Source organism: Neomonachus schauinslandi, chromosome X, assembly GCF_002201575.2.
Source record: "Neomonachus schauinslandi chromosome X, ASM220157v2, whole genome shotgun sequence".
In the NCBI taxonomy this organism is placed as follows: Eukaryota; Metazoa; Chordata; class Mammalia; order Carnivora; family Phocidae; genus Neomonachus; species Neomonachus schauinslandi.
In genome coordinates, this window is record NC_058419.1 from 65,206,263 (window position 1) to 65,216,451 (window position 10,189).

At 41.1% G+C, this 10,189-nt stretch overlaps 1 protein-coding gene and 1 pseudogene across 1 annotated transcript in view; one reads left to right on the plus strand and one right to left on the minus strand.

The window, feature by feature from the left end:
• ATRX (ATRX chromatin remodeler) overlaps positions 1-10,189 on the plus strand; it is a 319,976-nt gene that overhangs the window by 40,474 nt on the left and 269,313 nt on the right. The window lies entirely within an intron of this gene.
• On the minus strand, positions 225-10,099 carry LOC110571562 (annotated as a pseudogene).

Here is a 10,189-nt window from a genome sequence, read left to right on the forward strand (position 1 = left end):
CTTTTCCAGCATGAAATCAGTGAATTTATTTTATCACAAAAAGGTAAAAGAATGTAATCTTATCATCTAGATAACACCCACTATTAACATTTTTGAGTATATTTTAAAATTTTTATGTATTTTTTTAAACATACATTTTAATTTGTTTGGTACTGGGGCTAAGAGGCAGGAAGGGTACCAAGGCAGAGTCTGGGATCAGAAAAATGTAGTAGAGTGGCGTTAAGTCAAGTGGTTGTGTCAGGGGAGGCAGCCACCTGCTGGGAAGGTTCAGCCTCAAAGTATTGATCCAGCATGGCCTCCACCTGTCCCTCTTCATAGTCCAACACCTGGAACCTGGAGCTGTCTGCCGTTCCCCGGATCATGGCTGAAAGCAGTAGGCCAGACTGTGGACGGAATAGGCCCAGGATTTGCTTATTGAGAGCCACAGTCTGGCCCAGCTCATAGCCTATACCCAACAATGGCTGGGTCACTTCTTCCACCACCACATCTGCCTGCTGCAGCTGGGCCAGGTCCCCCTCATGGATGAGCCTGTCACCCCCAGCAGCCTCTTACCTGAGCTCGCCCAGCTCGGTGGCTACCATGTGCTCTGTGAGCACCCCCTTGAAGCACCTCAGCTGAGACACGATCCGCCCCTACAGTGCCTGGTCCTTGCATCTACCATGGATGCTCCCGCTGAAGTACAGGGCCTTGTGGCCCCGCTGGCCTGGCTCCCTGTGTTCCTGCATTATGCCAGTGCTGCCTTTGCTCCCATCCCCACGCCCTATGTATTTTTAAGACATAGTTGCAATCATATTTCATGTACAATTTATAGCCTGCTATTTTTTGGTTAGCATTGTTGCATGAATTATTTTCTATATTGTAATTGAACTTTTCTGAATTTTTAAAAAAAATTTATTTTGAGAGAGAGAGAGAGCGAGCAGGCTAGTGGAGGGGCAGAGGGAGAGAGAGAATCTCCAGCAGACTCCCTGCTGAGCGTGGAGCCCTGGAGCACACTGGAGCTTGATCTCACCATCGTAAGATCATGACTTGAGAAGAAATCGAGAGTCCAGTGCTTAATGGACTGAGTCACCCAGGTGCCCCATTTTTTGAATTGTTTTTAATGACTGGTAAGATATTGTATAACTTATGCATACCTGTTTACTCAGTATTAAACATTATTTATAGATTTTTTGCTGTTGTAAATAATTCATAAATCATTATCATTTGTTATTAAAATTATTTATTTAGATTTATTTTCTTTGTCTAGATTAAATATAGGCAGAATTATTCAAGGTAAGATCAAAGGCTTTTTGCCAAGTTCTTTTCCAAATCCTAGTATTACCACTGGACATATGAGAGAGTCTATTTCATAGCACCTTGTCCTACAATGAGCAGTCATTTTTCCCTTAAATATTTCATAGGCAAACCCCCCCATATTTAACACTTTGTAGCATTTAATAAAGTTGTAGTTTCATATTCATTTCTTCATGTATTTTATTTACTTTTTAGATGAAAATGTTCACAATTTTTTCAAAAGTTACTGTAAGGGGGTCAGAGCAAAGTAATGTGTTTTACATTGCTTTATTTTTTTAGCACATATTTATCTACTAACCAAAGGGATGATCCTAATAAAGTCAGTTCTTGGATAGTTGCATGTAAAATGTTTGTGATAGAGATAATTGAACATAGTAATGAATTCAAAAAAGATGCATTTGCTCATTGAACTGAGCTTGTTTATTTTAACAGCTAATTACTCTCTAAGGTGATGGTGGGATTTTTATTATACTTTTCATGTATCCCGGTGACATTGTTCACTGTATTACATTCCATTATTAATATCCAAATCTTCCACTTTTCTTATTGTGCTTTCCTTCTAATTCCATTCCTGGTGTTAAGCCAATATACTATTTGTTTTTTTTGTTTTTTTAAAGATTTTTATTTATTTGAGAGAGAGTGAGAGAGCACATGAGAGGGGGGAGGGTCAGAGGGAGAGGCAGACTCCCTGCTGAGCAGGGAGCCCGATGCGGGACTCGATCCTGGGACTCCAGGATCGTGACCTGAGCCGAAGGCAGTCGCTTAACCGACTGAGCCACCCAGGCGCCCAAGCCAATATACTATTTGTAAAGTTGAAGGCATTCTGAGTTTTTGTGCCATCAGCTGAAGTTTCCACAAACCTCGTTCCCAGTTTACAAGAAAACTTTTAAAGTGCTCTCAGTTTTTATGGTGATAGATTTGCTACCAGAAGTGTGACACAATCTGGCTTGGCCATTGTACCTATTTTTCACAGTGCCACTCCCATTTGTACTTCCTTCATATATCCATGAAAGTCTTTACTCTTCCTTCATACATTCCTTTTTTTTTTTTTTAAAAGATTTTATTTATTTATCTGAGAGAGAGAATGGGAGACAGCATGAGAGGGGAAGGGTCAGAGGGAGAAGCAGACCCCCCGCTGAGCAGGGAGCCCAATGTGGGACTTGATCCCGGGACAGCAGAATCATGACCTGAGCTGAAGGCAGTCGCTTAACCAACTGAGCCACCCAGGCGCCCCCTTCATACATTCCTTAAAACCATCTTCCTATCAGCTGCTGAATTGTAGCCATGGTGGGCATGGGGAACAGGGTCTGGTGCAGGAAGCAAGGCACTTGGTCTTGGGAAATGTGCTTTGCTTGACACCTTCTAATCCCAACCCCTATACCCCCAATCCCAACCTCCAATCATCAGTTGATGGCTACTTGGACTGCTGCCGTATCTTGGCTATTGTAAATAATAGTTCTATAAACATAGGGGTACATGTATCCCTTTGAATTAGTGTTTTTATATTCTTTGGGTAAATACCCAGTAGTGTGATTGCTGGATCATAGGTAGATCTATTTTTAACTTTTTGAGGAACCACCTTACTGTTTTCTAGAGTGTCTGCACCAGTTTGCATTCCCACCAACAATGCATGAGGGTTCCTTTTTCTGCACATCCTTGCCACCACTTATTTCTTCTGTTTTTGAATTTAGCCATTTTGACAGGTGTGAGGTGATCTCATTATAGTTTTGATTTGCATTTCCCTGATGATGAGTGATGTTGAGCATCTTTTTTTTGTCTTTTGGCCATCTGGCTGTCTTCTTTGGAGAAATGTCTGTTCATGTTTTCTGGTAATTTTTTAATTGGATTATTTGGTTTTGGGTGTTGTATTCTTTATATATTTTGGATACTAACCCTTTATCAGATATGTCATTTGCAAATGTGTTCTCCCATTCCTTAGGTTGCCTTTTAGTTTTGTTGATGGTTTCCTTTGCTGTGCAGGAGCTTTTAATTTTGATGAAGCTCAGTAGTTTACTTTTGCTTTGTTTCCCTTGCCTCAGGAGACCTATCTAGAAAAATGTTGCTACAGCCGATATCAGGGACCTTACTACCTGTGCTTTCTTCCGGGATTTTAATGGATTCCTGTCTCCCATTAAGGTCTTTTATCCATTTTGAAATTATTTTTTGTGTGTGGTGTAAGAAAGTGGTCCAGTTTTATCCTTTTGCATGTACCTGTCAAGTTTTCCCAACAGCATTTGTTGAAGAGACTGTCCTTTTGCCATTGGATATTCCTTCCTGCTTTGTAGAAGGTAATTGACCATATAGTTGTGGGTTTATTTCTGAGTTTTCTATTCTGTTTTATGTTTCTATTTTTGTGCCAGTACCATACTTTTTGAGAACTACAGCTTCGTAATATAACTTGATATCCTGAATTGTCATACCTCCAAGCTTTATTTTTCTTTTTTAAGATTGCTTTGGCTATTCAGGGTCTTTTGTGGTTCCATACAAATTTTAAGATTTTTTTGTTCTAGTTCTGTGAAAAATGCTATTGGGATGCTTGGCTAGGTCAGTCAGTAGAGCATGGGACTTTTCATCTTTGGGCTGTGAGTTCAAGCCCCATGTTGGGCAGAGGTTACTTTGAAAAAATAAAGATTTGTTTTTAAAACTCAGTGTTGTTGGTATTTTGGTAGGGATTGCATTAAATATGTAGTTTGCTTTGGGTAGTATAGACATTTTAACAATATCTTTTAATCCAGTCCATGAATGTGGAATGTCTTTTCATTTCTTTGTGTCCTCTTCAGTTTGTTTCATCAGTGTTATATAGTTTTAGAGTATAAGTCCTTCACTTTGTTGTTAGTTCCTAGGTATCTTTATTTTGGGGGCAACTGTAAATGAGATTGTTAATTTTTCTTTCTAACACTTCATTATTGGTGTATAGAAATGCATCAGATTTCTGTACGTTGGTTTTATATCCTGCAACTTTACTGAATTCATGTATCAATTCTAACAATTTTTTGGTGGAGTCTTTTGGGTTTCTTATATAGAGTATCATGTCATCTGCAAATAGTGAGAATTTTACTTCCTCCTTACCAGTTTGGATGCCCTTTATTTCTTTTTCTTGTCTGATTGCTGAGGCTAGGACTTCCAGTACTATGTTGAAAAAAGTGGTGAGAGTGGACATCCCTGTCTAGTTCCTGACCTTAGGGGCAAAGCTCTGTTTTTCCCCATTGGGGAAACTGATATTAGCTGTGGGTTTTTCATAAGTGGCCCTTATTATGTTGAAGTACATTCCCTCTAAACCTACTTTGTTGAGAGTTTTTATCATAAATGGATGTTATACTTTGTCAGATGCTTTTTCTACATAGACTGAAATCATCATATGGTTTTTATCCTTCTCTTTATTGATGTGATATATCACGTTGATTGATTTGTTAATATTGAACCACTCTTGAAACCCAGGAATGATCCCACTTGATCATGGTGAATGATTTTTTTAATGTACTGTTGGATTTGGCTTGATAGTATTTTGCTGAGAATTTTTACATCTATATTGATCAGGGATATAGGACTTCAATTTTCTTTTTAAGTTGTGTGTTTTTCTGATTTTGGTATTAGCATAATGCTGGCCTCATAGAATGAGTGTAGAAGTTTTCCTTCCTTTTCTCTTTTTTGAAATAGTTTGAGAAAAATAGGTATTAGAAGAAAAGATGGTGGAGGAGTAGGGGACCCTATTTCAACTGGTCCCCGGAATTGAGCTGGATATCTACCAGACCACTCTGAGGACCCACGAAATCAGCCTGAGATGTAAGAAAATAGATCTGGATCTCTACAAACAGAATATCGCAGGTGGTTGGTTTCAAGGTACGAAGCGGGGAGCCGTGATTCCACAGGCAGATAACGGAGGATAAACGGCAGCGGGAGGGAGCCTGGCCGTTGGGATCCTGCACCGCCAGTGAGCAATAGCCTCGCTCGCTGGGAACGGGCCACAGACTGGCAGACCGGTAGCCACGGGGAAAGGACGTTAGGGCAGCCCTAGGGCAGAAACGCAGAGCGGTGGGGTCATGCCTGCGAACTGGGAGCAGCTGGCGGTTTTAGAAGCACATGGGCAGAGACGTGCCGCGACCTGGACGCAGGACTAGGAGCGCTGCACAGGGGCGCACAACCCAGGACGCTGCAGTTTATAGCAGCACGGACAGAAACGGAGACAGTGTGGCCTGGAGAGCTCACTGAAGAACAGACTGCGATCTCTCTGCTCTGAGGCAGAGGGTTGGAAACAGTCTCTTCTGCTCTGACTCTCGGAAGAGACATGGAAAGCCGCCAGGGAAAGCCACCAGAGAACAAGAGCCCCAATTAACTGATTCCCACTGAGCCCATCCCCCGCCACAGGGGGGCAGGGCAACTCTGCCCAAACAGGGTTGCCTGAGTAACAGCGCGGCAGGCCCCTCCTGCAGAAGACAGGCTGGGAAAAAAGAGGCCAGCAACCCTAAGGTCCCTAGAAAACAGGTGCATCTTGCTTGGGTTCTGGTCAGTAATTTGAATCTATATATTCCCTCAACCACCAATCAACAGAATGACTTAGGAGGAGGAATCCCCAAAATAGAAATACTCAGAGATTATGATTTATGCAGCAGATTTACAAATGGATGCAGATATAACCAAGATGTTGGAGATGGAATTCAGGCTAGCAATTGTGAAGACAATAGCTAGAATGGAGAAATCAATTAATGGCAACATAGAGTCTCTAAGGGCAGAAATGAAAACTGAATCGGCAGAACGTAAAAATGCTATCAGTGAGATCCAATCTAATCTAGATAATCTAACAGCTAGGATAAGTGAGGCAGAAGAACAAATAAGAGACCTGGAAGACAATTTAATAGCTAAAAAGGGAAAAGAGGAGGCCAGGGAAAAACAACTCAGAATCCATGAAAATAGAATCCGAGAAATAAGTGACACCATGAAGCATTCCAGTGTCAGAATAATTGGAATCCTGGAGGGAGTGGAGAGAGAGAGGACTAGAAGATGTATTTGAGCAAATCGTAGTTGAGAACTTCCCTAATCTGGGGAATGAAACAAACATTCGTGTCCTAGAGGCAGAGAGGACCCTTCCCAATATCAAGGAAAACAGGCCAACACCCCAGCATGTAATAGTAAAACTTGCAAATCTTACAACCAAGGAAACCATCTTAAGGGCAGTTAGGGGGAAGAGATTCCTTACATACAGAGGGAGGATCATCAGAATAATGTCAGACCTATCCACAAAGACCTGGCAAGCCAGAAAGGCCTGGCAAGACATATTCAGAGTACTAAATGAGAAGAACATGCAGCCAAGAATCCTTTATGTGGCAAGGCTTTCATTTAGAATGGATGGAGAGATGCAGAGCTTCCAAGACTGGCAGAAACTGAAAGAATATGTAACCACTAAGCTGGCCCTGCAAGAAATATTAAGGGGGGTTCTGTAAAAGGAGAAAGACCCCAAAAGTGATATACAACATAAATTTACAGGGACAGTCTATAAAAACAACATCTTCACAGGCAACATGATGACAATTAATTCATATCTTTCAATAATCACTCTCAACGTGAACGGCCTAAACGCTCCCATAAAACGGCACAGGGTTGCAGATTGGATAAAAAGACAGGACCCATCCATATGCTGTCTACAAGAGACTCATTTTGAACCTAAAGATACATCCAGACTGAAAGTGAAGGGATGGAGATCCATCTTCCATGCCAGCGGACCTCCAAAGAAAGCTGGGGTAGCAATTCTTATATCAGACAAATTAGATTTTAAACTGAAGACTGTAGTTAGAGACACAGAAGGACACTATATCATTCTTAAAGGGTCTATCCAACAAGATCTAACAATTGTAAATATCTGTGCCCCCAACATGGGAGAAGCCATCCACATAAGCCAGCTGCTAACCAAAATAAAGAATCATATTGATAACAATATGTTAATTGTAGGAGACCTCAATACTCCACTCTCAGCAATGGACAGATCATCTAAGCAGAAAATCAACAAGGAAACAAGAGCTTTGAATGATACACTGGGCCAGATGGACCTCATAGATATATACAGAACATTCCACCCTAAAACAACAGAATACTCATTGAGCGCACATGGAACTTTCTCCAGAATAGACCACATACTGGGTCACAAATCAGGTCTCAACTGATAACAAAAGATTGAGATTATTTCCTGCATCTTCTCAGACCACAATGCTTTAAAATTGGAACTCAATCACAGGAAAAAATTTGGCAGAAATTCAAACAGTGGAAGCTAAAGACCACTGTGCTCAAGAATGTTTGGGTCAACCAGGAAATCAGATAAGAACTTAAACAATTCATGGAAACCAATGAGAATGAAAACACATCAGTCCAAAACCTATGGGATACTGCAAAGGCGGTCCTAAGGGGGAAATACATAGCCATCCAAGCCTCACTCTAAAAAATAGAAAAATCCCGAATTCACCAACTAACTCTACACCTTAAAGAACTAGAGGAAAAGCAACAAACGATGCCTAAGCCACGCATTAGAAGAGAAATAATGAAGAGCAGAGATCAATGAATTAGAAACCAGAAACACAGTAGATCAGAGCAACGAAACTAGAAGTTGGTTCTTTGAAAGAATTAGTAAGATCGATAAACCTCTGGCCAGACTTATCCAAAAGAAAAGAGAAAGGACCCAAATTAATAAAATTATGAATGAAAGTGGAGAGATCACGACTAACACCAAGGAAATGGAAACACTTATTAGAGGGGCGCCTGGGTGGCTCAGTCGTTAAGCATCTGCCTTCGGCTCAGGTCATGATCCCAGGGTCCTGGGATCACACCCCGCATCGGGCTCCTTGCTCTGTGGAGAGCCTGCTTCTCCCTCTCCCACTCCTCCTGCTTGTGTTTCCCTCTCTCACTGTGTCTCTCTCTGTCAAATAAAGAAATAAAATCTTAAAAAAAAAACTACTTACTAGGAATTATTATCGACAACTATATGCCAGTAAACTGAGCAATCTGGATGAAATGGATGCCTTCCTGGAAATCTATAAGCTGCCAAGACTGAAACCTGGCAACCTGAATAGGCCAAGTACCAGTAACGAGATTGAAGCAGTGATCAAAAACCTCCCAAAAAACAAGAGTCCAGGGCCTGATGGATTCCCTGGTGAATTCTACCAAACATTCAAAGAAGAAACAATACCCTTTGTACTGAAGGTGTTTCAAAAAATAGAAACAGAAGGAAAGCTTCCAAACTCACTCTCTGAGGCCAGCATTACCTTCATCCCCAAACCAGGCAAAGACCCCATCAAAAAGGAGAATTTCAGGCCAATATCCCTGATGAATATGGATTCCAAAATCCTCAACAAAATCCTAGCTAGTAGGATCCAACAATACATTTAAAGGATCATCCACCATGACCAAGTAGGATTTATCCCTGGGATGGAAGGGTGGTTCAGCATTCGAAAGTCAATCAATGTGTTAGATCACAATAAGAGGAGGGAAAAGAACCATATGGTCCTCTCAATTGATGCAGAAAAAGCATTTGACAAAATACAACATCCTTTCCTGATTCAGACTCTTCAGAGTTTAGGGATAGAGGGAGCGTTCCTCAAGTTCATAAAATCCATCTATGAAAAACCCACAGCGAATATCATCCTCAATGGGGAAAAGATGAGAGCCTTTCCCTTAAGATCAGGAACACGTCAAGGATGCCCATTCTCGCCACTGTTGTTCAACATAGTAGTAGAAGTCCTAGCAACAGCAGTTAGACAACAGAAGGAAATAAAAGGTATTCAAATTGGCAAAGAAGAATTCAAACTCTCTCTTTTCGCAGATGACGTGATGCTTTATGTGGAAAATGCAGAAGACTCCACCCCCAAATTACTAGAACTCATACAGAAATTCAGTAATGTGGCAGAACACAAAATCAGTGCACAGCAATCAGCTGCTTTCTTATACACTAACAATGCAACTGTAGAAAGAGAAATTAGAGAAACGATTCCATTTACAATAGCACCAAAAACCATAAGCTACCTCGGAATAAACCTAACCAAAGAGGTAAAGGATCTGTACTCTAGGAACTACAGAACACTCATGAAAGAAATTGAAGAAGACACAAAAAGATGGAAAAATATTCCATGCTCATGGATCGGAAGAATAAACATTGTTAAAATGTCTATGCTACCCAGAGCAATCTATACCTTCAAAGCCATCCCAATCAAAATTCCAATGACATTTTTCAATGTGCTGGATCAAACAATCCTAAAATTTGTATGGAATCAGAAAAGACCCTGAATCACCAAGGAAATGTTGAAAAAGAAAAAGCTGGGGGCATCACGTTGCCCGATTTCAAGCTATATTACAAAGCAGTGATCACCTAGACAGCATGGTACTGGCACAAAAACAGACATACAGACCAATGGAACAGAATAGAGAACCCAGATATGGACCCTCAACTCTATGGTCAAATAATCTTCGACAAAGCAGGAAAAAACATGCAATGGAAAAAAGACAGTCTCTTCAGTAAATGGTGCTGGGAAAATTGGACAGCCACATGTAAAAGAATGAAACTGGAGTATTCTCTAACACCATATACAAAGATAAAATGGATGAAAGACCTCAATGTGAGACAGGAATCCATCAAAATCCTAGAGGAGAACATAGGCAGTAACCTCTTTGACATCGACCACAGCAACTTCTTTCAAGATACATCTCCAGGCGCCTGGGTGGCTCAGTTGGTTAAGCAACTGCCTTCGGCTCAGGTCATGATCCTGGAGTCCCTGGATCGAGTCCCGCATCAGGCTCCCTGCTCGGCAGGGAGTCTGCTTCTCCCTCTGACCCTCCCGACCCTCCCCCCTCTCATGCTCTCTCTCTCTCAGTCTCTCTCTCAAATAAATAAATAAAATCTTAAAAAAAAAAAAAAAAA